Below are 26,711 nucleotides of genomic sequence, written 5' to 3'. Positions count from 1 at the left end.
ATGATCACTGATCACGCTCAGGATTGGATCATGTTCATGATTGCGTCTGATTAGATCAGTGACCACAAAAGTGAAAAAATTGCATGCAGTTTGCACTTGCATGTTATTGAATCAGGCAATAATGAAGCAGTGATCATAATCACAAAAGCGCGATCGCGTCGGTACCGTCCGTCATCTTGTATGGATATGATGACATCATGATCAGTTTCATCATCACAAATATCGCATCTGAAGCTCATTGCCTGTTAGGGATATAGACGCGCTTGAAGTATTAATAATAAAAAATTGATAAAGCGAGCCTGTGCCTGTGCCTGTATATTTGAGAAATATTATTTTATGAGTTAAGTTAGAGCATTAATTTTGCCTTCGACTTAAGGTATGAGATCATGGATTTGATTTTTTTTTATATTTTATTATTCATTTTAGGTCGTTTTTTTGTTGATTGTGATTGCTTAATTTTGTCGATTTATTTTATTTGATATTTTGATTATTAGACTTTTTATTGTCGACTTTTCAGCAGTTGTTGAGCGGTGTCTTTTATTTATATTGGGGCCTTTTTGTTGTTTTTGAAATGTTAATATTAAGTTGTGAACAGATTTTGATGGGAACTAAGGGATCATTTATGAATGAGGTGTGTATAGGAAGAGATCACACGGTTAGCCAAAGAACTCAAGGAAAGAAGCTGTCAATAGAGATAGTATCACACTTGGAATTGGTAATTGACAAGCGATTGCCCTCCACTGAAGACCATGAAGACTCAATTGAACTCCGAATAATATGTCAAACCACTTTACTTTGGATTCTGAATTCCGGAATCCAAAAGTCCAAAAAGTCGCCTTTGAACTCCAGCAGTAGAGTTTGCCAACTTTGGTGCCAGCTATCATGATTGTAATATGTCTAGATAAGCAAATCATTTTTTAATTGAGACACGTGTAGTTGGAACATTATAAAGCATTATTATCATTATTATTTGAATTAATCAAAGTATTGCACTTGGTATTGAAAATTGACAAGGGAAAGCTAGCAAAAGAGTGAACTTAAGATGCCATGTAAGAGAGGTCTCAAGCCAAAATTGATCTGAATTGTCTGCAAAATAAATAAAATACAAAAATTCTTAGCAAAAATTGTAAAAATCTCCAAAAAAAAGATATGAAGATCTTAAAATTGGATCTGCCGGGTATCGATCCCGGTACCTCTCACATGCTAAGCGAGCGCTCTACCATCTGAGCTACAAACCCAAATACTTTCATATTTTCGGTTTTGATTTGACACATAAATAAATTAGAGTTGAAAGTTGTAAAGGTGATAACGCTTAGTGTTTTTTCTCTCTCTTTGAACTGCTCTCATACGTTGACTGAGATTTGGTTTGTGGAATAAAATGTATGGTTTCAATTTGATTTTACTGATCCTCTAACAGGCTAAGAGCATGGACTCATGGTGCCAACATACATACCATTATAGTACCTAGAAGCGGTATTTTTGCATTTAAGGATTTTTAACTTTGTCTTCAAGTTCCATTGCTAGAAGTCGACTAAAATGGATTAGTGAACTAAAGTTGATTCAAATTAATATGCATGTTTTTAATCAGAGCTCGAAGTCGATTTGGAATTAGTATGGAGTCGAGTCTAATCGATGTCTAGTCGAGGTCTAGTCGAGGTCTAGTCGGAGTCTAGTCGAGGTCTAGTCTAGTTCTAGTCTAGGTCTAGTCGAGGTCTAGTCTAAGTCTAGTCGAGGTCTAGTGGAGGTCTAGTCGAAATCTAGTCGAGGTCTAGTCGAGGTCTAGTCGTGGTCTAGTCGAGTTTATTCGAGGTCTAGTCGAGGTCTAGTCGAGGTCTAGTCGAGGTCTAGTCGAGGTCTAGTCGAGGTCTAGTCGAGGTCTAGTCGAGGTCTAGTCGAGGTCTAGTCGAGGTCTAGTCGATGTCTAGTCGAAGTCTAGTCTAGGTTTAGCCGAGGTCTAGTCGAGTCAATTTTTCCAAACAAAATCCGAGTCGACTTCAAACTACAAAAAAGCTCAAAAATTGACAATAAAATTCCACAAATTTAAATTTATTAAATATTTATTGCAATGAAAATCAAAAACAATTTCCTATCTCATATTTTTAGCACGAAATCAACAAACAAAAAAAACCTCTTCCTTAATTAATAATTGATTAGTTTTACATCTAATAAAAATATTTTTTTCGCTTCAATTAATTTTTAATTAAAATTTCCTTTTACAAAAATAAAAAAATAAAAAAAAGAGTCAAGAACAAGAGAAAAAATTCAATAAATTTATATGAAATTCAATTCGGTCAATAAATTATTTCCCTTTTAAATGAGTAAGCGGCAAGTAAGCTAACATCTGACGTAATTTAGTATCGAATGTAATTTTTCAAGATCGCTTCCAAATAAAATTTCATTTCTCCTATAATAATAATAATAATATTTTATAATTCATTAATTCTCATATATGTATTCTGACCCTAGCTGTAGCTTTAAATTTTTCCTCATATTATTAAGAAATACAAAAGAATACAGCACAAAAAAAAATCGAGAGAATTAAGTGTTGTGGCAATTAAAACGAAGCGAATAAAAAAAAAAAAGTTTTGCTTACGTAAATGAAATTTTAAAATAAAAAGAAGGCAGCACAAAAAAAAATTGTTTAATGGGAAAATAATAATTTCGAGAATTAATCAATAATTAGTATAATATGGAAGTGATTAGAAATATTCACGTGCAATCTGCATGCTATGCTGTTTCGATAACAAAGTAATTATATATTTATTTATTTATTTTTTGTACTTCTTGACTGTATAAAGATTGTTAAATACATATTTATGACTACTTGAAGAATAGCGATGCTAAATAAATATCTACTGAACATGATCAAATAATATATGATTTAAAATAGCTAATTTAGATGTAAGCATGTTCAGTACGCCTTTTCTTGTCTTATAGACTGCACAAAATGATAACAGTTAGGTGTTCATGAGGGGGGGTCCATTCCAACTTTGAATCAAAATTTATCGAGCACAACACAGTAAATTATGTAAATAAACTCTAGTTCATTGAGACCAGAGCTGCGCTAGAGCAAATTACGGCTTATAATTCTATTGCAGCTGATACTTTGCATCGGTAATTGACAAGCGGTTGCCAGCGATAGAGGTTGCGAGATGATGCAATAATGTACTTTGAATCAATAATGTATGACAGTGAGTGTATCGAGACTTCTGCAGTCAGGTAGACCTACCAGTTCAAAGCGGGATCAGAACCACTCATTTGATGACATTACTGTCTGTAGCTTGTAAAGGAAATCTGTGAGCCCTCAAAATTTGAAAAATAGCATTCGAAAAATTCCTACTGTTGAGTCTCGAATAGGGTTTCTGAAAAACGGCATTTTTAAAAAACGGCTGTTTCCGTTTTTATCTGAAAAACGGCCGTTAACGGGTCCGTTTTTTTAATGGAAGGGAAACAATACGTTGCATTCAAATTGAAGTCCTTTTTGATTTGCCAGTATATGTACACCTAAAATTTACTTCTAAAAGTAAACTGCAGACCAAAAAAATTGACGAATATTAACTTTTTTAGTTTAAATTTTTATTTAAAATTTTTTTTGAGTCGAAAAATTATTAAAATTTTTGAAAATTTTCCAAAAATTCATAGAAAAAGTCATTTTAAATAACGGAAAAACGGCTACCAAAAAACGGCCGTTTTCCGTTTTTATTTTTTCGAAAAAACGGTCCGTTTTCCGTTTTCGTTAACGGCATCAGAAACCCTACTCTCGAACCCATGAACGCTTGTTCAGTATCACAATAATTAGGTACGGAAGCACGAAACTATTTCGCCACCAAGCCACTTCGACTCACATCAATGACATATCCAATATAAATGTGGTGAATCGCCATACATTCCACTGCAAATCGAAAAGTGTTAACGACACAATATTGTGCCACAGACTATAGATTGAGAAGCTCTGAACCATAACATATGCCATACCGTCTTTGCCACCTATAATAAATCAAAAATCTTCTCTACCTTATTTTTCTTATCAAATTTATTCAAAAACAACTCATTATCAAAATCACTTCTAATCACATTGACCCCAAGATCTGTCTGAATTCGGAGATTATGCGAATTAAGTTTTAATATGAGCTTTAAATACATAACTAGTTCAGGTATGAATATATAAAAGTATTTGGGTTTGTAGCTCAGATGGTAGAGCGCTCGCTTAGCATGTGAGAGGTACCGGGATCGATACCCGGCAGATCCAATTTGAACTCTTGTATCATCTTTTTTTTTGAAAATTACAATTTTTTTGCAATTTTTTACACGAAGATGTTACGTTATTGTACTAGGCGTTTTGTATTAAAGCAAGGCAGCTGAACTTACAGCTCAAAATTAGCCAAAATCCACCATTATGTAACCGTCAGAGTATCCTCACGTCGAGCTATCAACTCGACAATATAGTAAATGCATTACAGTAAATTTAAAGCAACAAAAATAGGCAATACCCTCATGAATGTATGAACGTTGCTTTAAATGTAAAAATGCATTAAGCTTATTTACCTTAACTTAAACAGTTTAAACCTTCATTAATGACTACAAATGAGAAAATCAATTAAATCAGGAAGCTGATCATTAATGATAAACTGTCTATTTTAAGTAATATTATAATTCAACCTTCATCTTATTTTATCAATAAATCATGCTTAAGTGCAATCATTGTTCATCTGGATTTTATCATAACAATTAAGTAAGTTAGATGATTATTTCCTGACCAAATTAAATTCCATTAATGTTGTTGTGATTTAATACATATTATTGTGGAGCATCTGACTCGACTAGCACATGCCGATTAACCCGAACAGACAAAAAGAATGCTAATGATTATGGACACAAAATTAAGCACATTGTTGTAATTGTTCCTTGGCTTGGGCGCACATGGGCCCATTGCCACGCGGAGAGAACTTGTAAACCCAGCTCTGTTCTTTGAGAACTTCTCAATCAACTTCAACTATATCAGTTAAGATTATTCATCATCATAAGTGAGTATGCTCATTGTATGTTAGGATCAGGTATCCAAAATCAGGCTTTAGACTAGCGTAACTCTGGCATATTGCAGGATCTGGTTAAAATTTGGTTTAAAAATCGGAATATTGCCAGAATCACGATAGTCTGATGCAAAATTTGGATCGATAAACTTACTTGTGTTATTGGGGATAATTGACCATGATTTTGTAAGCAAATGGTACACATTAAATTCAAGTCGGCTACAAGCTGATTAAATCCTTGTTTATGGTATCAAGTGAGTCGAGGTGGATCGGTAATGGAATGGTTTATGTACTGCGGTACACTATAATTGCAACACCTATTTTGTGCGGTAGTCTGACGCACCCTCACAAGTTAAACAATAATTAGTCGTGAATCTCCCTAGAGCAGCTCTGGATCTCTATAGATCTGAATAGCTAAAAGTTTGTATTTTTAATGGTATCAAATTTCATTAATGCGCTCTATTCCAGCCCTGAAATTCTTCTCACATCCCACTCCAAACAAGTAATTTAATTATTATCAATCTCAATTAATACAATGTATTAAAAGACCAGAGTGAATATGAAAAATAAAAAAAAAAACATTAATAAATTTATACCGTAAATCAAATAAGTTTATTTGTGCAATCTAAATGACATTGTTGCATTAAATAGTTATAATGAAGTTGCATTTATTTAATTACACTTTTTTATTCAGCTCATTCTCTGTGTCGGAGTCACTTGCATACTATATATGCAGATATAATAATAATAATCATCTCTCAAGCCACAATATGGGGATAAAATGTGAATGTCATAAAAGTGTTGCAATGCATTGACATTGTCAATAAAATTTAATGAGTTATTGATAAAATCAATCTTTTTGATGTCGAATTTTTTCGTCTATTTTTCAACCTACTGACTTTTTTTTTATATGTGCTTAAATTGGATGGACATTGAAGCTAATATTGTGTACACATATTATTCATTATCGCTGATCATCATGATTATTTGCAAAAGTGAAACTGATATAAATTAATTAGAATGAAGTTCTCTCTTTTTTTTAATGTCAATTAATAGAAAAAATAGACTCTCTCAAAAGCTGAGCTTAATTGATAAAAAAAAATAACAATATTGAACATACAATGTGAATTTAATGAATCAAAAATATCAACATTTTATAATTTTATTTTTTTTACTCAACTCAACTCATCAATTCATTATTTTTTATGTGATTTCAACTAAAATTATTGATAGGGAATACATGATGACGGTTTTTTATAGTGATAAATAACATGTGTGTGTTTTAAAAACTATGGAATATTTTGTAGTTTAGTGGGAAGGCACATGGTGTAGATAAAGTGAAAATGCGGCCCCATGTCAGTCACGTTTAGCTTAATTTTACTTAAATTCTTAAAGGCGTTGACTAACGTTTCATTTGAATGAAAGATTTCTTCTTCTGCAAGGAAAGCTTCATCCGGATGAAAGCAGATGAATAAAATTTAACAGTATCAATGGATTGGATATCCTCAAATCCAGAAGCTCACTCAAGGTTTAGTCACATCTTTAGTCTTTTCAACGTTATGTGCTCCCTCAAGGTGATATAAGATCATTGTATTTACAAAATATGAAAAGAGTTTGAGAATTAGAGGCCTAGAGACGGTAGAAACCGAGAGTGCGTAGCTGATTAATCAAATTCTTGTCAATTTTCATCATTTTCCAATTTAATCAAATCGACACTTTTGGTTGGAACTTAAATAAATAGCTTGAATAGAACAAATCGGTTATTCGATCCAAAAACGGGGACCAAACCAGTGAAATTCTGTAGAATTCAGCATCAAGTCAGACCGGCGTGATTTAATCGAATTCATCAAGTCAGAATCATCCAAGCCTGGACCTAGGGACGGATTTTTGATCGATTAACCATCTTGTACTATTTGTCAGTGTTGATATGGATTGACTTTGAAAAAGGCATTGCCTTTGACTTTGCAATGATTTTGCCTTTTTAAAAGTCAAAGGCAAGATATCAACACTGTTGTTTGTGTAATTCTCGAAGATCAACAAATCAACTGATTCATCCTTATAATATCCTGGTGTCCTCTTCCCCTTATGAACGTAATTGAAGAGATTTGACACGAAAGACTTTCTTAGGAAGTACCAACCAGAGCTCGAAGTTGATATCATTGAAGTCGACTCATGTCAACTCATGTCGACGCAACTCGACTCAAATGGAGACTCTGTTTGTTTTGAGACGACTCAAGTCGACTCGAGATGACTTCTAGATCTGCCTCCAACTATCAATCTAGCTATTATGATTTGTTGTCGATTTTCTCATGAGAATTCATATTTCTTTCAAATAAACCATAAATATTTGATCAATCAAGATTAAATATCGCTAAATTAATTAAATTCCTAAACATTATTATGAAAGCCATGCAAAAATCACTTTTACTCCATTAGCTTAACAGCTCTATTATCAATAATTACCAAAATATCAAGTCTAACCGAGCCGAATTCCCTATCAACATTTTAAAATCTAATGGCATTCCATATCGCGTCACATATATATTTATATATATTTTTTTATAATTCTCAAATTGACATGCCTGAATTTCCATCTATCCATCTAGCTATCTATTAGTAATATCAAAAAAATATTTATATAATTTTAAACAGCGCGAGAAAGGCAAACATATCGAAATTATTATTGATTGCGAGTGATTGTAAAAATTATTAATTAATTAATTTATTTTTGTGTAAAAAAAGAGATATGAGTTTTGATAAGAAAATGAACGTTTAATAATTTTTTGTTCCTACATCATCATGAGCAATCGCGATATTTTAAATGGAATTTTATTATGAAACTTGGAGAATGTTTGATGAAATTTTGGGTTTTTGGGTGGAATGGAGTATGACTGCAGATATTTTATTAATTCTATAAATTTGAAATATTTGGTCAGAAACTATTGTAAAAATTATGATTTTTAAAATTTTTAGATTGTAAAATCACAGTTTTTAAAGTTTTTAAATGAAAAAATCCTAAAAATTGTAAAGTACATCATTTTAGAATTTTGTCTTCTCCTGGCGGGGTTTCTGGGTATTCGAAAAATAGCATAATATCTTGACTAACTTAAAAAAAGGACTAAAGTACTAAAGAATATCATGGTATTTGAGCAGCCGAATCTAGAGTATCCAGCCACAAAATGAGCAAATCTGCTAACGCAAGAGTAACGCCTCTTTGGACCAGTAATTAGGCAACCGACAAGAAATCTGTATCTGTGTTTTGTGAATACGTTGGTTCACAAATAACGAAGTATGATTTACGCTAGAGACTGATCACTCAATGATTATGTAGAGTGCTGTCGATGAACTCGCAAATTCTCATGACATTACTAGGGCATTATAGGGTCCTTCGCTTATTACGACATGGAATCTGAATTCTGTTACGAAAATTTTTATAGGTAAGTTAATGTCCAGTTCTGACCTCTCGAGGTAATATGATGACTAAAATGACGTCTTTACGACAATTTAAACGCACAATGACGTATTCATGTTAGCACTAATTACTTACTTACTTACTTGCTTACTGCTACAGGTGTTCATCGCCCTTCAGCCCCTTTTACCCAACCACATGGTGCATTCAGGTTGTACTAAACCGTCCAAACGGTGCGGTACTAACGAAGAAGGTTGATTGTGAGTTTGGAGCCTGAAAAGCCCATCCTCGTTAAACAATCAATAACCACGAGACGTAATAATATTAACACTCCTCATAATAAACATTTAAAAGACGCACAATTTCGCTCGACATTTTATTTAGTGACTAAGGTAATGTACGTCAATAGCTCAATAATCTTCATAAGCCTATACTTAAGATAAAGCTATTATAACCTATTTAAGCCTTTTAATATTGATTAGAAACTTTTTTAAAAATATTACTATTATTTTTTAGCTAATTTCTTTGACATAAAAAGATAAGATAAAGTTATAGCATTTAGCAATATAGCAGCTTGACATTTTAATACATCTGCGAGCGTTTCACCTTCAAAAAAATCAAAATTTTAAACCGATCACAATTTAATTCCTCAATAGACAAATAATTAAAATTGATGAGTGCTTAATTAATTTTTTTTAGCTACGCAAAACGCACACAAGAGTATAAAAATGAAATAAAACAATAAAAAATAGATAATATGTTGGAGTGGACGTAAAAAAAAGAAGGAAGAAGAAGAAAATGGCAATCAATTTTGATTTTATCGACATAGATACAGTCAGAAAAAAATGTATATATATTTATATATGAAGATATTTTTATGTGTACACACAGAATATTCAGCATCGATGATCTTGTACATGCGTAAGAATGAAAATGGGAGGCGATTGATTGGATTTTGGTTTTCCGCATTTTCATTCCAGTGGACGTGGAGATTTTTTTTATATATATTCGTACATATGCAAATAGAATTGGTATTTAAATATTTTTTTTCATTCATTCTGCCTCTGCTCTCGACTCAATCTGCTGTACTTGCTACTGCTGTGCTGTATGTATGAAAAAAAATTGGGAGGTGTTTTTTTTGTGCACAGGAATTTTTTTTTCTAAATTAATAATTTATTTCATTTTTTCTTCTCAATTTTTTTCACAGTTCGAGAGTGCTTATAGATTTTAAGCTATTAAAAGGAAAGTGCCTTTTTCTGCACATCTGCACACACATCTATGCATGTGTACGTAATATGCAAAAGCTTTTTTCAAATAAAATTCACCTCCTCATCAATTTCATTTCGATAGTTTTTTTTTTTTTTTTTATTTTTACTCGTTTCTCTTCTCCTTTCAAATATTTTTTTGTGCTGCTTTTTTTTGGAGGTTATTAGGGAGTATGATGGGGTGTTGTGATGACTTTTGTCTGACTGGCTGATTTGGTTTTTACTCTGGTTTCTACAGACTTTAGATACATTTTCTACATATTTTCTCACTTAATTACTTCAATTCAGATCAATTGTCCCGGAAAGCACTCAGCTTTAAAACGGTCCCGAACATCCGGCACCAGGCTGACGTGACTCTGTCTCCAGGTCAAATTCAAGTTAACCTTAGGTTTAATTTTCGGCCATATTTACGCCATGTCTCTTTATTAAGCATAATTTACTGCATTTGTTATGACGTTTCTAGCTGATTATTCAAAGTAAGTAGAAGCTGGCTTTAGATGGGTACTCAGAATTTTTTGAGCATTTCATCAACAAACCAAGCCTTGCTAAGAAGTTCTGCTCATCAAGACATTGATCGAGAAGTTATTAAGATTATGAATGGCTGGATAAGTCACAAACTTCGAAAACGAAACACTGTTCTTCAGTGTCATAAGTAGAATGGAGACAAAAACTTGTTTCGGCTCTTAGTTGGATCCTACGGAAATAAGGAATAGCTTTGTGATTCTTCAAAAGCATTATAGCATGTAGCAGTATTTTGAGAATATCAATTAATTGTAAAAGCAGAGAATTTGTAGATCTGCTTTGTTTTTTGGCTAGCAATACAGCCAGATGAAACGCCTTTTGCACCAATCTAGGCTCCAAATCGGAGCATCGTACCAACTTTTATACGAAATTACATGAATTTTGACTCAAACCTGTTCCAAACACACAAGAAGATCAATTTTACCTACCAACATTCATCAAAATAAACCCAAATCTGCTTCAAAAATGCGCTAAATTCTAAATATTCCAAAATTGCATCCGAAAAAAGTTTTCCTGTGTAGCTAGCCATCGATGCCACCACATTCACCCCTCACTCTCCTCGATTCCTTTTTATTGATATACACGAAACATGCATTTCTAAGCGATACTTTTCTATATATGTATAAAAATCTATTTTTCATTTCAAAGTGCACAAAAAAAAAGGAATTTCAATGCTGCTCCAAAAAAATATGTGCAGAATGAGGAGGAGAGTGAGTTGAATAAAGTAAAAAAAAATCTCATCTAAAACTACAGTCATATATGCATATTCACCATGTTTTATATTATATCTACCTACCTACATGTGAATTGATAGAAATGAAAAAGATGTACCGCTTTTCCTCATTCTCGGCTCACCCCGAGTTGCAGCAGAATGAAACAAAAAAAAAAAAATGAGTTAAAAAAGAAGGAAAAGGAATAGAAAAAAATATATATTCGTAGGTAGAGATAGTTTTTATGTATGATCGAATGCAAATATCTTTTTCTGTTATGTTATATTGATGTCTATCGAAACATGCATGATATAAAAGCGAAACGAATGGCAGATGACCAGTGTGTCGAGTCATAGGTGCATTTTGAGTCATACATAAGTTCTCTTCTTTTTTTGTGAGAAGTTTGTTTGGATGAGGATGGAAGGAGTCGATTATGAACTTCTGGGTGGAAAGAATGTTGTCAATTTTTAGTGTTTTGTGTTCATTTTGTTAAAGACTGTAGACAGAGGCTAGCTTAATTCATAATATATGCTAACGTATACTGTGAGTATGGGTTAAATTGTTCGATCGGAGGTTTGACGTGAAAGATTAAGAATACCCTAAATATGCGAGATTTTCAGCTTTTAACCAAAACATTTCTCATAAAAGTGTTTCTAATTCCAAGTCTAAAGGTTTTCTTGAGTGAATAGGGTTCAATGGGCTGAACTACATGTCCAGAAGACCTATTTAAGCTATTTTACATAAGGTAGGGTCAAATCTTACATTGTAGATGGCAAAAGTTCACGAGGATGACCAAATAATTCATGTAAAGAGCTGTTAACAGAGATTGTATTGCATTTGATATTAGAAATTGGCAAGCGGAAGCCAGCGATAGGATTAGATTCAGGCGATATCTGAGGGAGGACATGGATCACAATTGAACCGTACAGCCAGTAAAGAAAGTAAGTAAATAAAGATTTTGATTTCATGATGTAAAAATGATGTAAAAATGGCTAGCAATCCAGGATCAGGCTTGGGTTAGTCTGTTTGGGGTCATGCAAGCTTATCTCATGCAAGACTGAAGCCGGTTGGAGTGTGGAGTCTAATCTCGAATGGAACAGGTTGAGATTAGTCTACCTTACGTCTATGTTGTAATGAACTTGACATCTGTTGAGCTTGCAATAGAATGTCAAGTTTATAACAAGACTTAAGGTCGACTAATCGGAGTCTGTTCCACTTGGTTATATTGTCATATTTCAAAATTATAGTAAATTTTAATAAATCTAATAATTTATTATAAAACCAATTAAAATTTTTGTAAAAATAATAAAATTTAATCCATTTTTTATTACCATAAAATAATTTCAATAAACAATGACATTAACAGCTTTACATTGTAAATTATCACCTTCAAAAAATTACATTTTCATATTTATCAATCTTTATTAGTTTATTTTGACGTTGTTGATTAAAAAAAAAATTGATGTTAATGTTACAAAGTTAAAAACTAATGCAGTTAATTATCTCAATAAATTGCAACTTCTCGTGTTCATATCAAAAAATTGTAACAGATTAGAATTTTTAATTGATATTGATGACACTTATCCAGATCTAGTAAAAAAATTTATAAAAATTCCATTAATTTGACATGTGCTGCAACTTTATGACTTCCGAGCTGTGCAACAAAGTTGTTGGTACGCTGATACGTTGACGTGTTGGAAGCTGAATGGTGAAATGATCTGGAGTTGCTGTCTTGGCTATGATCATTTGAAGATCATCTATGTCACTTGAAAAAGCAATGCCATGTAGGGCTACATCAGAGACAAACAAATCTCCTGATTATTACTGCTTAGATGGACAACTTAGATGAAAAATGACAAAAGTAGGGTTCGTCCAAAATAGCAGGCCTTAGTCGGATTACAAAATACAGCTTCAGACGAATTATAAATCAAAGCCTTAGTCGAACTATAAGACACAGCCTTAGACGAACTATAAGACACAGCCTTAGATGAACTATAAGACACAGCCTTAGACAAACTATAAGACACAGCCTTAGACAAACTATAAGACACAGCCTTAGACGAGCTATAAGACATAGCCTTAAACGGACTATAAGACACAGCCTTAGACGAACTATAAGGCACAGCCTTAGATTAACTATAAGATACAGCCTTAGACGAACTTTGCATGAAATACAAGCCTGCGGTCCTTGGCCGAATCCTAGAGAAAATCAATAAAAATGACCAAAACTGCCAAAATTGTCACCTGAGCTCTCCGTATCCATGATTACAACATTCCCATTAACCACAAAATTCACCAATTTAATTCAATACATCCCCATTTTCGGCACAGTAGTCACTTCCTTCACCCCCTTCAACAACAAAAAAATTCCTAACATCGTTATGAAAGTACAGGAAAGATTTTTCAATATGATATACCATCCATATCTCTAACTCACTCCATCCAAATGTGTGCCTATATGCGAATGTGTGCGAATATCCAAAACACAAAAAAAAAAAAAGAGTTTCAATATTCATCAATGCCATAGGACATGAACGTAGACCTCTCACAACATAAATGTTGAGAAAAGAATTTCGTGTCTCGGGGGCAGAAGCAGCAGCAGCAACAAAAAAAAAACTTTTCGTGTAGATTTTTGCAACAGAAAAATTTCTGTGCACTTTTTTTTTTCATCATCATCATTTGATTGTAGTTCCTTTTTTGCAATTGCTACTGAAGAATATAATTTGATTACCATTTATCCCATTCCTACTCATGTCCACCGATTTTTTTATTTTTTGCTTCTTCTGTTGTTTGAGTAGAGCAATCGACAACTTTGTAATGTTTGTATTTTCTAAATATATATCAACATTAGATTGGAAGGTACATGACTCGTTCCTTTACTTTTTTTTCGATGAAAAATTGCAATTTTAATGTTGTTACACTATAGGATATGCGAATGGGGGGTTGTGTGGACGGGGATGGGACATCAAATGGATAAGAGAAATGATGTGTCTGCTGTAGACTCATCTATTGCTCTTTGTGCTATATGCGCTTGGCTTTCGGTTAAAAAACTTTCATTAAGCCATTCGTCGTGAAGCATCGTTTGAGCAATGGCTACTGACTATGTCTTCTTCCAAATGGCCAATAAATAATTTTCTGTGTTTTTTGCACGATATCTGTATGAGTATTTGATGACTTTTTTTTTTTTTTTGGGAAAAGATGAAGGCACGAAACTTTTTTTTTGGATTTTGCCAGAAAGAAAATTAAATTTCGTATGTAAATCAAAATTAATTTTTCAGAAACCTTTTTTTTTTGTGATTTTATACTTCGTTTGCTGGCTATCAATAATTCACGGATATTCAACGGAACATTTATTTAGGATTTTTAAGGTTTTAGCTTCGATTATCGTAGGTAACGGTTCTATGGGGGTTTCCAAGGAACTTCTGCATAAAGGCTGATGATGGAGACATGTTTAGAGCTTCAGATAACAATTTAGAGATATAATGGATCATAGATGATCTGTCCGACCAACAATGTAAGTAAATAATCAGGTTGTGGAACGGATCATTAACTTTTGAGCATTTTTTGATAAATTCATGATAATTTCTGATAATTTATAGTTTTTATCAGTTCCGCGTATTTTGAATGCTCAAAAACTTTAAATTTTACCTTTGGCCTAAGATTTCTGGTCCTGGACATTGGGAAAGTCAACTTTAGTCCACTCAATTCTTTATGGCATTTGAATCGATTCAAATCTAGACTTCAAGCTCTTGTAAATTTAGATCCAAAATTCGGATTATCCCAAATTTGAAATAGGATTCTGCAGGTTTGCAGTCTGGGACAAAAATAATCTAAGGAACAGCTGAAAACTGCTTGCCTGAGCATCCAAAATTCATCTAATGAAAAGCTTCGTTCCTTAAATTATTTTATTAAAACCATTTAATGTCCCAAATTTAAGATAAATTTATCTCTTTTACAATTTTAAAGCCGAAGCTTAAATCATTGCTAATTTGGAACCAAATTCCAATTTTGTGAATTTCCATCAACAAATCCACAATCATCATAACCTCTTCTATCTCAAAATCTAGCTAAAAGAATTATTTTCAAATTTTCATATTTTTTTCAACACATAAAAAAATAAACAAGAACCTTCAACTGTCAATTGGAACAATAAAAAAGCACAAAAAAAAAGTATTTTCATTTTCGATTCATTAAATTTTATATTCGAAAACACGAGCTTGATATTTATGAAGCATGTGAAACATTAATTGTTTTACATCTACAGCCTTTTCGACTCGAATATTCATGTTTATAATTTCATGAGGCTGATATGAGAAAAGCTTGAAATTTTAATAGAAAAAAAAATTGATGGCTTGTAAAGTTCAAATTAGAATTTTGATTTGTAGGGTTAAGTTGTACATGTTGGGTACATGTAGATGTTGTCAGTTCAATGCTTAGATATCTGAATTTGGGACAGGATTTACACAAGATTCATACAAAATTGGTTTCCGTGTGCAAATGCGAAATATTTGTAGTCACTTACTGCATTTAGCCTAACTATACCAAGTACCAACCCCTATTAAAACGCAGAGTAAGGAGAGAGCAACGCTGACAAGCAACTAATATATTTAAAGTGAGGAAACTTTTGAGAGCTATCCTATGCCTGTTATTGAACTTCATCTTCTCGCGGGGAAGATCATTAATTCAAGCCATATGTAGAAGCGGAGTCAAACAAGGGTCTGGTTATGACAGGATTTACGTTGACCTAACAAGTCGTCATGCTTTAGCCAAACGCTAAGAGACCCAACTAAAGATTCGGACTTGAACTAACAATGAAGGCCAAGGCTAAATTGAGAGGTCATGGATCACAATTGATCAGTACGGGCAATGAAGCAAGTAAGAATTTACAAAAAACGCCATGGATGAAATCCAAAACAATTTTGGAACGCAATACAGTAAATCTCATATATTTGGCTGATCTCAGGGGCATATTTGGACCTTATTTGACTCTTAATCATCCTCATGCTCCTTATACACCACTTAATTTCGCCTAAGATAATTGCTGGTTCCTTGTTGCTTCCACATAGCTTTGTTATAACATTTTAACAGCAAGCATTCATACACTCGGTCTAATTTGTCATTCGAGGGTTTAACTAACTGACACTTACTGACACTTACTGACTTACTTACTTCTCTATACGTACAGATCAAATGAGAATAAGGTATCCCTCAGTTTGCGTCTGAAGAAACCGCTTGCCATTTACCGATGACAACTACATTGCTACACTTACTGACTTAAAGCTTCCGAATATTACTTAAATCTGTTTAAATCCGCCATACAATACTATGGCACTAAAATATCATTAAACTTTAATTCATCGTGAGAATTAAGAAATATCCGCGGACTAAATATCTCATGATCATCCTCCAATTTTTTTTATTGTTCTAAATAAGTAAAGCAAAAAAAATCTTTTTTTTTTGTTAATATAAATATATAAATTCTCTCGCCTTCCACTACGTTCATCCATAAATATTTAAATTTTAATTTTCATATTTAAAATGAATTTTTTTTCTCGCTTCTTTTTATTCTTTTCTCCTCTTTTTTTTAGTTCCATTCTGTATGACTCACACTCCTTTTTATTCATTCAGCTCAACTCAACTTTTTTTTTTTATCAACTACATGAGATGGTTTGGCTGTGTAAATGAGGCAGCATGCATTATGAAAAAAAGTTGATGAAAAATAAATAGCACAAGAAAATCCCCGTGAATAAAAAAAAAAGAAAGAAATTGTATAAATATATATTCGTGTAAATCCTCGAAGCCGTAAAGCAATGGCTTTAAATAAAAGATAAAGGAGAAAAAATAACTAAAAATAAAAAATTCATGAAAATTCAAAAAAAAGCATTTATGAGAAAGAATTTTGTGCTGTACGTTAAGCGCATATCTTGTGGAATATGGATAGTTTTGATGATCATGTTGATGTCGCAATGATGCATCCAGTTGCAATGTAATTTTAGATGTCGGAACTCAATCACATTCTAGATAAACCATTGTTTTAAGTGATGTTAAGGTCATCTGAATCTAAACTTCAATTTTTTCGATACATCCAAAAATTAATCACACAACGAATAACTCATGGTAGTCGCTAGAGCATCATTACGTTGTAGTTGTATTAACGGCAAGACACGAAGGTACCTTGACACCACCGTTTGCGATGTAAAACGAGATTTGGGTTTAGGAAAAAAAATTCAAATTTTTGTGGTGGGTTGCATAATTTTTGATGCAACAATATGTCAATAAAAGGATATCTATCCTTTAAAAACGACCCAAAAGCCAATTTTTAGGACGCCCTCGGACACGCGTCCTTTTAACAATTACAATTTTGTGGATACCTAAATGAAAATACCCTAATTTTCAGTTCGAGGGTAGGGTACTTTAGTGCATTAGTGCTTTGCATCATAAACCAGCCTAAGAGCTCTAATTTGACTCATTTGTTACAGGTTTGTATGCCAATCGATTGAGTTAACTTGTGTGACGGAAGTAACACGGCATGAAGTGTCTGATTGCTCTGAAAAATTGTCAGAATTAAGTTCATATTGTGTTCATTTGCGTCGATCAAAAAAAAAAATCGCGCTACTTCCAGTTTCTGGATATTTTGAAGTTTTGGCGACTTATTACGTGGGACTTCAGTCGCACATTAATTTCGTCAATCCAAAATCCAAGCATCATACCCTGCTTCATACAAATTTGAACTTTTACTTTAATTCCCTTAATCACATAACCCTCAGACAAAGAACCCAAATAAAACTCTCTAACTCCAACAATATTTTCCTAACACAAAAAAAGCACACTTAAAATAATAATATAAAAAGAAGTAGAGAAAAAAAAAGATGATTGATGCATTATAAATGAATGTTAAATAAGATTTTTTTCGTTATTATTAACTCTCATTCTGTCTATGTAGGCGGAACAACAAAAAAAAAAAAAGTATGTGAAAAAAGTTAGTGAAAAATCGTAAAAGCTTAAAGAAAATGTAAGTAATCTGAATGGAGTGGAAAAAAGAAGGAAAAGTTTAGAAATTAATTGCTTACAGATTTATAGAAAGGATGTGGATATTATTGAGAGGAATCATATGAAAAAAATTACAGTATAAAATTCGAAAATCATGTCCTGCTGATATGATTTTGGAGTGAGGATACATTTTGGCAATTCTAACTCGAAGCCAGAGTGACGCAGAGTGACGTTGGCTTGAAAACGTAATCTTCCTCCTTTTTCACGCCGTATGCCTTCTAGGTATTGTTGTTAAAGACTCTCACTTCTGTTTGTACTTACTTATTTACTTTACTGACCGTACAGATCAACTGTGATCCTGGACTTTTGTTAGGCAGCGTCTGAAGCTGACTACATTCTGCCAATTAGTTATACTAGGGTTTTCAATCCTTAGGAAATCGGGATTGAGATTTGGCTCCGGGATGAAAATCCCAAAACAATACCAAATGCTAAACTATTTGTGTCATCAGCCTCCAAGCTCTTCAGAGTCCTTTTGAGACTTACAATTCAGATTATAATTTGATCGATTTGTTTTAAATCCGGCATCATGCTAAATTTTTGCTGGATTCTGAGTCAATTAACTGACTTGTGCTTTAAATGGAAGACTGATTTTCTAACTCTATAGAGTTTCATGATCCAGCGCACGTCATTGCATTGTATGTAGTATAATTTGTGTTTAATGCTCAAATCAAGTTGGTGTGACTGCAAACAACATGTAACCACTCAAATTCAACTTGAATTTCCAAGAAATCGAACCAGAATCGGTAATAAAGGAAGCCGACTCTCTGTCACCCGTCCATCGCTGTTAATTCAATGCCTAACCTTTAAACTATTAACATCATCAACAATTTACTCTGTCAAGCTTCAGAAGTCAAACAATTGTTTTCAAAACTTCTATTTCAAGGCTTACGGTAAGATTAAACAACTTGTGTCTAAATTATCAAATATTTTATAATCACTTGAATATTCTTCCCCATTTCTAAATGTCCATTTCTTATAGTTCACAGTATAAAAATTCCATAAATATTATTCATAACAAGTAACTCGTGTGAAAGTCATTTGTGTGTTTCGATTGACATCATCAAAAATATCCTTCGACATAACATAATTCATAAATAAAATAAGGCGATAGAAAAGAAAATTTTCAGCTTGACTTCACAAATTAGCTCATTCTTAACATTCACCTACACAATAGTTTGATGAATCCAAAAAAATAAAAGTCGTTTTGGATATTCATTCACGTGTGTAAATCTTTTTCATTTTCTACTTAATGTTTCATGATTTTTTGTTCTCCTTCCAATTTTTTTTTGTGTTTGGAAAAAATTCTAAAGTTTTTTTTTTCTCATGAAAGTTTTTCATTTATGCATAAACCCCTTTTTTTATATCGCCTTATTACATGTATATATGTATTTTCTCCACGAAATGCATCAATAATTCACAAACAGTTTTTACTGTGAATTTTTTTCTCTTTTTTCTTGCTTCTTGTTTTTATTTTCTTGTTTAATAATTTTTTTACATGTTATTTAATAGTGGTTAGATGGGGGGGTGGCATGGTTGATGAAATGTCTTGGTGGCACAGAGGTCTAGTCAGAGTTGGAAGGACTGTTGGAGTCAGAGTTTACTTTTTTTTGAGTCTGATCTCTATTAAAGCCGGATTTCACTAGGTTGCACTTTAAAACAAATTTGAAAACTCGGTGCATAGTGTTTCAGAACTATTCAACACTTTATAGATTGGAAGTGCGACCACGGAAGCATGTGATCATTCTCATTGTCTGTTAAGCTACTGGAACAAGATTTCAGAGATTTTGAATTATAAACTTAACTTGGCATCTAAACCTTTGGCTACAAGAACGGCCGAAAATCAAAACATAGCCAGATTTCACTCTAGACCTACACAGAATTAGATAAAATGGTCTTAGGCTAGAGTCAAGTTAACTTGGGGCCCGATTTTCGTCTACTCTCCAAAGTGTGTCTTCCGAGTAGTAAGTGAATGACCAGTTAAGTCTTTTAAGAAAAATCTAAAGTCGAAAATGGGTTCAGAAATCATCGACTTTACGGAGCAGCCAACTTCAGCTTGAGTCCTATAATGAGCTTCGAGCCTTTTCTCTTGATTACACTGGTAAGACTCTTGAATGTAATCAAGAGAAGAGTCTCAAATTTCTATGTAGCACTATTGTTGATCTCAGATGAGCCCTTAATCAGAGGTTTTTAAAAATCAAGAATTAAAAACTAATAAGCTAGCGTAGAAACCCTAACGTACAAAGTGCATGCTCGCATTAATGAGCATACTCAAAGCATAATTTTTTTTATTCAAATGCATGCTCATAAAAGCATACTCAGAGTATGCTCTTTGTCTGTTAGGGACAGTGATCTTTAATCTCAAATTGTGAATAGACTAGGTTTGTACAAACAGATGACAGAACCAGTACCAAATGGATCTGTTTTTAAGCCAGAAGGGTCAGATTTTAGGCCAAGATTTTCAAGTATAAAATACATAAATTCATCAAAAGCGCATATTTCAATCGATCATGAAAATAATAATCCATCACTAATAATTTAGTATCATTAAATATTTTATTATAAATAAGTTGACGAGTTATTTTATGAATATTTGATAACAATAAAGTAATTTGTTCCTAGTCATGACTTTCAGAAAATGACTGAGTTCATTGAAATGACTTTCAAAATTTATTTTTCTATGACAAAAATTACGTAGTTTATTTAACTAAGCCTAAATGTCAAGGTTTTTTGTTTAAAGAGGATTTTTGGGGGTTTAAAGGATTGTAATTAATGTTTTTGAATTTGAGGACGTTTATTGAGTTTTAATAAGTAAGTTGATAAATTGTTGATAGAAACAGTTATCCTGAGAGACACAAAGTCAGAGGCGAAGTACAAGTGGAGTCCATGTTAGGCTTTTCAACCCCAGTATCAAAATGGACTGAATCACGGAATCGATCCTGGAAATACGGACAACTCGAAATAGAATTCTGATTCTGTTTGTCTTCCAAATGACTCACAAATGGAGCTTTGCGTAGGGTGGAAAGAGGATTTTCGCAAAAAATCAGGATTTTTTTTTTTTTTTTAAATCGGGACATTTTGGAGCTTTGCCAGGACACAGCAGCAAGGGTGAAAAGAACAGCAGCGTCACGGCAAAAATACAACAGATGGCCGCCCTAGCCTTGCGTCGCACGAAAATGCATTTCAAATTGAAAATTGAGGGAGGTAATGGTTTACAATTGATAAATATGGCTAGTAAAGCAAGTAAGTAGACAAGCTAATATCCAAAAACTCTACAATTACACAGCAAAATCTAAAATTTAAAGCAAAACATCCTTCCAAAAAATATCAAATTTAAAACGTCAATCCATCAAAAATTAAAGCTACAATTTTTTCATTCTTCACACAAAATCACTTCTTACGTCCAAGTGTGAGAACTGAGAAGAATGCTATAAGAAAATGATAATTTTAAATTAAAAATTAAAATATAAAAGTCCATTTGGTCATTGATTTAGATATATAATTGAAAAAAAGTACTTAGCTACATGATTATCATGGCACATTCTTGATAATTTATAAGGAAATAATAAAAAAAAACCGTGTATGGGGGGGTAATTGACGTAACTTTGATGAACCTACAAATTATTATTGAATTTTAAAAATATTGTCACAAAACTGACATTTGAATAAGTCATGAGCAGCTCAAAAGTTTCTGATTTTTTTTTTTAAATTCCCCAAATACGAGCATAAAAAATAAGAAGAAAATTGACATAATCCCGTCTGATTTTAAATTGCATTAAAAAATTATCAATTTTTTTTTCTTCCACAATTTCCAAAACTCCTCCGTAAAATGTACATTTATGTATGTACATTTGACACATTTTAGATTTCAATTACGCTAATTTTAGTCTCTAATTAGAGTGGTTTCTGAATGATTAATTATGTTTCGTCTGCTTACGCTTGTTTATTAAGCAACAAATAATAAAAATATCAATTTTATTTCTACCGTGATAAGCAAATGATCCGACATAAATGGCATGTATGTGCAGCAGTCAGTCCAATTGAGACCTTCACAAATAAATTTAATTTATTGTCTAAATATTATTATTAAATTTATAAATTTTCCATGTCAAAGTATTTGGTTATTATGGTGTGTTTGAGGTGGTATGGTGGAGGTATGATGGAGGTATGGCATGTAGGAATGATTTAGTGTATTAGAATAATTGAAGGAATTAAAGTATATTTATTAAATTTCTGCATTTTTTTCTAAGGTTAAAGAGGAGCAGGGCGGTATTCAAGAGGGGTTTTGGGCGGACTTAGCGCTCTCTTTTGGGGAAAAAATCACAATTCTTCTCTTTCCAATTTCTCTTGTCCATTCAAAAACTTTCAAGCATCACTGATTCCGTTCCTGAAGACAAATTTCCCTTTTTATGCCTAGTGTGACTTAGAGCTCCGTTAGGCAACCATTTAAAAGCCATATGAATTTCGCGGTATATTTTATAACTACATAGACTCCATATGAACTTCAAATTCTACATTCTGTTCTTATGGTGCCAAAATACTTGAACTATAGCCTGGTGTCACTCTGAATACATGAAAAATGCTTCATTATTGTTCATATTTTTCTAAACTAACTCACTAACTCTCAGAAGATCGGGAATACCAAAATCTTACTCTGAATCTAACTAATTGTCAATTGTATACCTTCTCATCCCTACCATCCAAAGAAAGTACTTCTTAGAGCCAAGTAAGGCGAGAATCATACTCGGAAGCATGTTAGACTGTTATAATTGAAGAAACAAAGCTCTCGAGTGTCTCACTAACTCTTAGGGGATCGGGAAAACCGAAATTAGACTCCGAATCTAACCAAATGTCAAATTTATACCTAATTCTCCTTACTTGACAAAGAAAGTACTCTTAAGAGCAAAGTGATGTTAGAGTAACGCTTAAGAGCATGCTCAACTGGCATACTTTAGGAAAAAAAGCTCAAGAGACTCTTATTAGCTAAGCATTATTGCCTGTTATAGCATGACCATCACCTACCGTTAAATACACCGATGGTTTCCGAACAACTTGCCAAATCCTAATAGACACAAAAAATGCTCTCGAAAGCTTACTCACCTTAAAATATACTAGATAAGATTATTCTGCTATTGAGAACACAACTTTTGCCTGCTAATGAGTAAGCTAATGGATAGAGTAAATGACTATCCAAACCTCCACATCCGAAAGGAGGCAACCCCACAATCAGACTAAGGATGATTTGGGAGGTTTACATTGAAAGCATCATAACCTATTAACCCAATCATACAAACACAGCATCCAATAGCATCCACGACTACGATTAACTAATATCACAAGTCAAACGTCATTAGCCTCATCAATGCATCTCTACCCCTCTTAACATCAATTAATTACTTTCATCAAAAAATAATCATCGATGAAAAATAATTTTTTTTTCCCATGAATGCACCATAACACATGTTGTGTGCATGCAAATAAGCCTCCAGGAAAGGATCTATTAGCGACTCAATTGAATCACAACAAAGCGACTATTAAGCTAAACGCTACCGGGGAGGCTAAAAAATGGTTCATAATTCAATTGAATTGACAATTTTTTTTTAAATACCTCAAACTACTGCAACAATTTTTTTATTTTATACGCTGGCACTGTCGCGTTGAGTGACTCATTCTATTCGCGCTTTATCAATATCCTCCTCATGTATTGACAAATATTTATGTGAGTAAATATACCCGCGCGCCTTGATGCCAATACACACATATATGTTGTGAATTGCATCAGTGCATTATCCCGACTATCCGGTATCAAAATATCAATTGCACATAATGCAATTGGCCCACTGTTGTGTGTATGTATACACAAGTTTTTTTTTTTTTTTTTTAGGGGACTTGATTTGGTGGATGTTGGATGGGATTTTGGATGCAGTTTGTCTTGAATTTGGAATTAATTAATTTGGTAGAATTTTTGAAACTTTTAATAAATTTTAGCGTTAATTTGATTAGTTTTGATTAGTTGTAGTCAGTTGATGAATCATAAGTTTCTTTTACTGCCTTAGGATGACATCCACATGGGAGAAGGCGTTCTGAAGCTCCAAAAGCTAAATTACTCCAAAGGGGAAGTTCTAAGAGAATGTAAATTAGATGCAAAAATAGATGATTTTTACAAAATTTATGAGAAGGTCGGCAATAGAATTAGATGGAAAGCCGTTTGTTGTGACCCAGACTTCACGTCGTAGCATGGCTACAGTAAGTATATAAGTGAATTGATGATCAAATTTAGTTCAAATTTACTCAATCAATCAAGCTGAATTTTCGTTCGATTTTCTTCAACTTTGATCAAAAATTAGTGATTTTGACTCAAATTTCGATCAGATTCGTTGAACTTTCGCTCAGTTTTGCTGGGCAATAGAGCTTTTAACACTTTTTTTATCATCAAATGGAATCCGTGTCTGTTGATGACATAGCTTTAGAGGAGTCTTAAAAGCTCCATGATGGAGCCTTTTTCAGTTGTGTTGGTCGCGTTGGGTTAATTATTGCTCAATTTTAGACAATTTTTGCTCAAAATTGATCAAATTACAAAAAGCTACATTTTCATTAAATTTTGAACAGTTTTGCTCAGTTTTACTCATATTTTAGGCAGCGTACCTTAATTTTGTGGCTCAAATTCCATTATAAACTAAATGTCTAAGTTTTATCAATAAATCTATTAAATCCTAATTCGTTAAGCTGTCAATAGTCTAGAAACGCATATAACGCGCAGCTTTGAATCTTAGAGGACTGATCAGCTAAAGTTTCATTGTTATTTTTACAATTTGAACTAAATTTTCAGTCTAATTTACTAACAGTCTCCTAAAATCGTCTTATACCCATCACCCAACCCCCATAATTTCCAACTTAATTTTTATAAATTTTTTTCAACTGAATTTTTTTCATACAACAAAAAAAAAATATTTTTTTGTTATTCCGACTCGATTTGAAAATTGCGGGCATGTTTGCCGGCATTTATTCCCATTGTGGACGGAAAGAAAAAAAAATTCACAATGCAATTGCTGAATGAGGAAAAAAAGTGCATATACCGAAGTGCAACAACAATTTTGGCCCAGGCTGAGAAACTCCGCGGTAATACCGCGGTATCCATACAAATACCGCTAAATACCGCAAAATACCGCGGTATTCCATATAAATACCGCTAAATACCGCAAAATACCGCGGTATTCCATATAAATACCGCCAAATACCGCGGTATTTCATATAAATACCGCCGATCATTTATAACTCAAACACTTAAATAGAAAATTGTGAAAATTCTATTTTCACTTTGGAAAAAGTCTAATTTCACCTTAGTTTTCTCAATCCTAAGTGAATAAACCTCGGAAAAGTCGAATTTTTCCTCATATTTCTTATTTTTGGATAAAAATCTCTCGGAATAGTCGAATTTTGTCCCAATTTTCCTAAATTATAATGAAAATTTCTTGAAAAAGTCAAACTTTGCCTTAATTTTTGTATATTATGATAAAAATTCCTCGGAAAAGTCGAACATTGCCTCAATTTTCCTATATTATGGTAAAAATTCTTCGGTAAATCCAAATTTTGTCTAAATTTTTCAATATTATGTCGAAAAACACTCAAAAAAGAAAAGTTTTACCACAATTTTCCAATTTTTTTGGTAAAAATTCTTTAAAAAATCCAAATTTTGCCTCAATTTTCCTGTATTATGTCGAAAAACTCTCAAAAAAGCCTAATTATACCTCAATTTTCCTATATTATGTCGAAAAACACTCGGAAGAGTCCAAATTTGCCTCAATTTTCCTATATTATGATGAAAAACTCTTGGAAAATCCAAATTTGGTCTCAATTTTCAAATATTTTGTCGAAAAACACTTGGAAAACCCAAGTTTTGCCACAATTTTCCTATATTGTGGTGAAAATCTCTCGGAAAAGTTCAAATTTGCCTCAATTTTCCTATATTATGATAAAAAAAACTCTTGGAAAATCCAAATTTTGTCTCAAATTTCCTACATTATGTCGAAAAACACTCGGAAGAGTCCAAATTTGCCTCAATTTTCCTATATTATGATGAAAAACTCTTGGAAAATCCAAATGTTGTCTCAATTTTCCAATATTTTATCGAAAAACACTTGGAAAAGCCAAGTTTTGCCACAGTTTTCCTATATTTTGGTGAAAATCTCTCGGAAAAGTCCAAATTTGCCTAAATTTTCCTATATTATAATGAAAAACTCTTGGAAAATCCAAATTTTGTCTCAATTTTCCAATATTTTATCGAAAAACACTTGGAAAAGCCAAGTTTTGCCACAGTTTTCCTATATTTTGGTGAAAATCTCTCGGAAAAGTCCAAATTTGCCTAAATTTTCCTATATTATAATGAAAAACTCTTGGAAAATCCAAATTTTGTCTCAATTTTCCAATATTTTATCGAAAAACACTTGGAAAAGCCAAGTTTTGCCACAGTTTTCCTATATTTTGGTGAAAATCTCTCGGAAAAGTCCAAATTTGCCTAAATTTTCCTATATTATAATGAAAAACTCTTGGAAAATCCAAATTTTGTCTCAATTTTCCTACATTATGTCGAAAAACACTCGGAAAAGCCAAGTTTTGCCACAATTTTCCTATATTGTGGTGAAAATTTCTTGGAAAAGTCGAATTTTGCCTCAATTTTCTCATGTTAAGGCGAATAACATTTGGAAAACTATAATTTCCTTTCAGTTTT

General features: G+C 32.8%; 2 non-coding genes across 2 annotated transcripts; one reads left to right on the top strand and one right to left on the bottom strand.

Annotated features, from left to right (window-relative positions):
• Window positions 1-1,165: 1,165 nt before the first annotated feature.
• TRNAA-AGC (transfer RNA alanine (anticodon AGC)) lies at window positions 1,166-1,238 on the bottom strand. Its single transcript has one exon. It is a non-coding gene; the product is annotated as a tRNA-Ala (tRNA).
• A 2,938-nt stretch (window positions 1,239-4,176) lies between these two features.
• Window positions 4,177-4,249, top strand: TRNAA-AGC (transfer RNA alanine (anticodon AGC)). Its single transcript has one exon. It is a non-coding gene; the product is annotated as a tRNA-Ala (tRNA).
• The last annotated feature ends 22,462 nt before the right edge of the window (window positions 4,250-26,711 follow it).

The sequence above is a fragment of the Chironomus tepperi genome, unplaced genomic scaffold (genome assembly GCF_022539635.2).
Source record: "Chironomus tepperi strain 1889 unplaced genomic scaffold, CSIRO-AGI_Ctep_v1 contig_1, whole genome shotgun sequence".
Taxonomy (NCBI): Eukaryota; Metazoa; Arthropoda; class Insecta; order Diptera; family Chironomidae; genus Chironomus; species Chironomus tepperi.
Note: the sequence above shows the minus strand (reverse complement) of the source record. Positions and strands in the feature narration are given on the sequence as shown.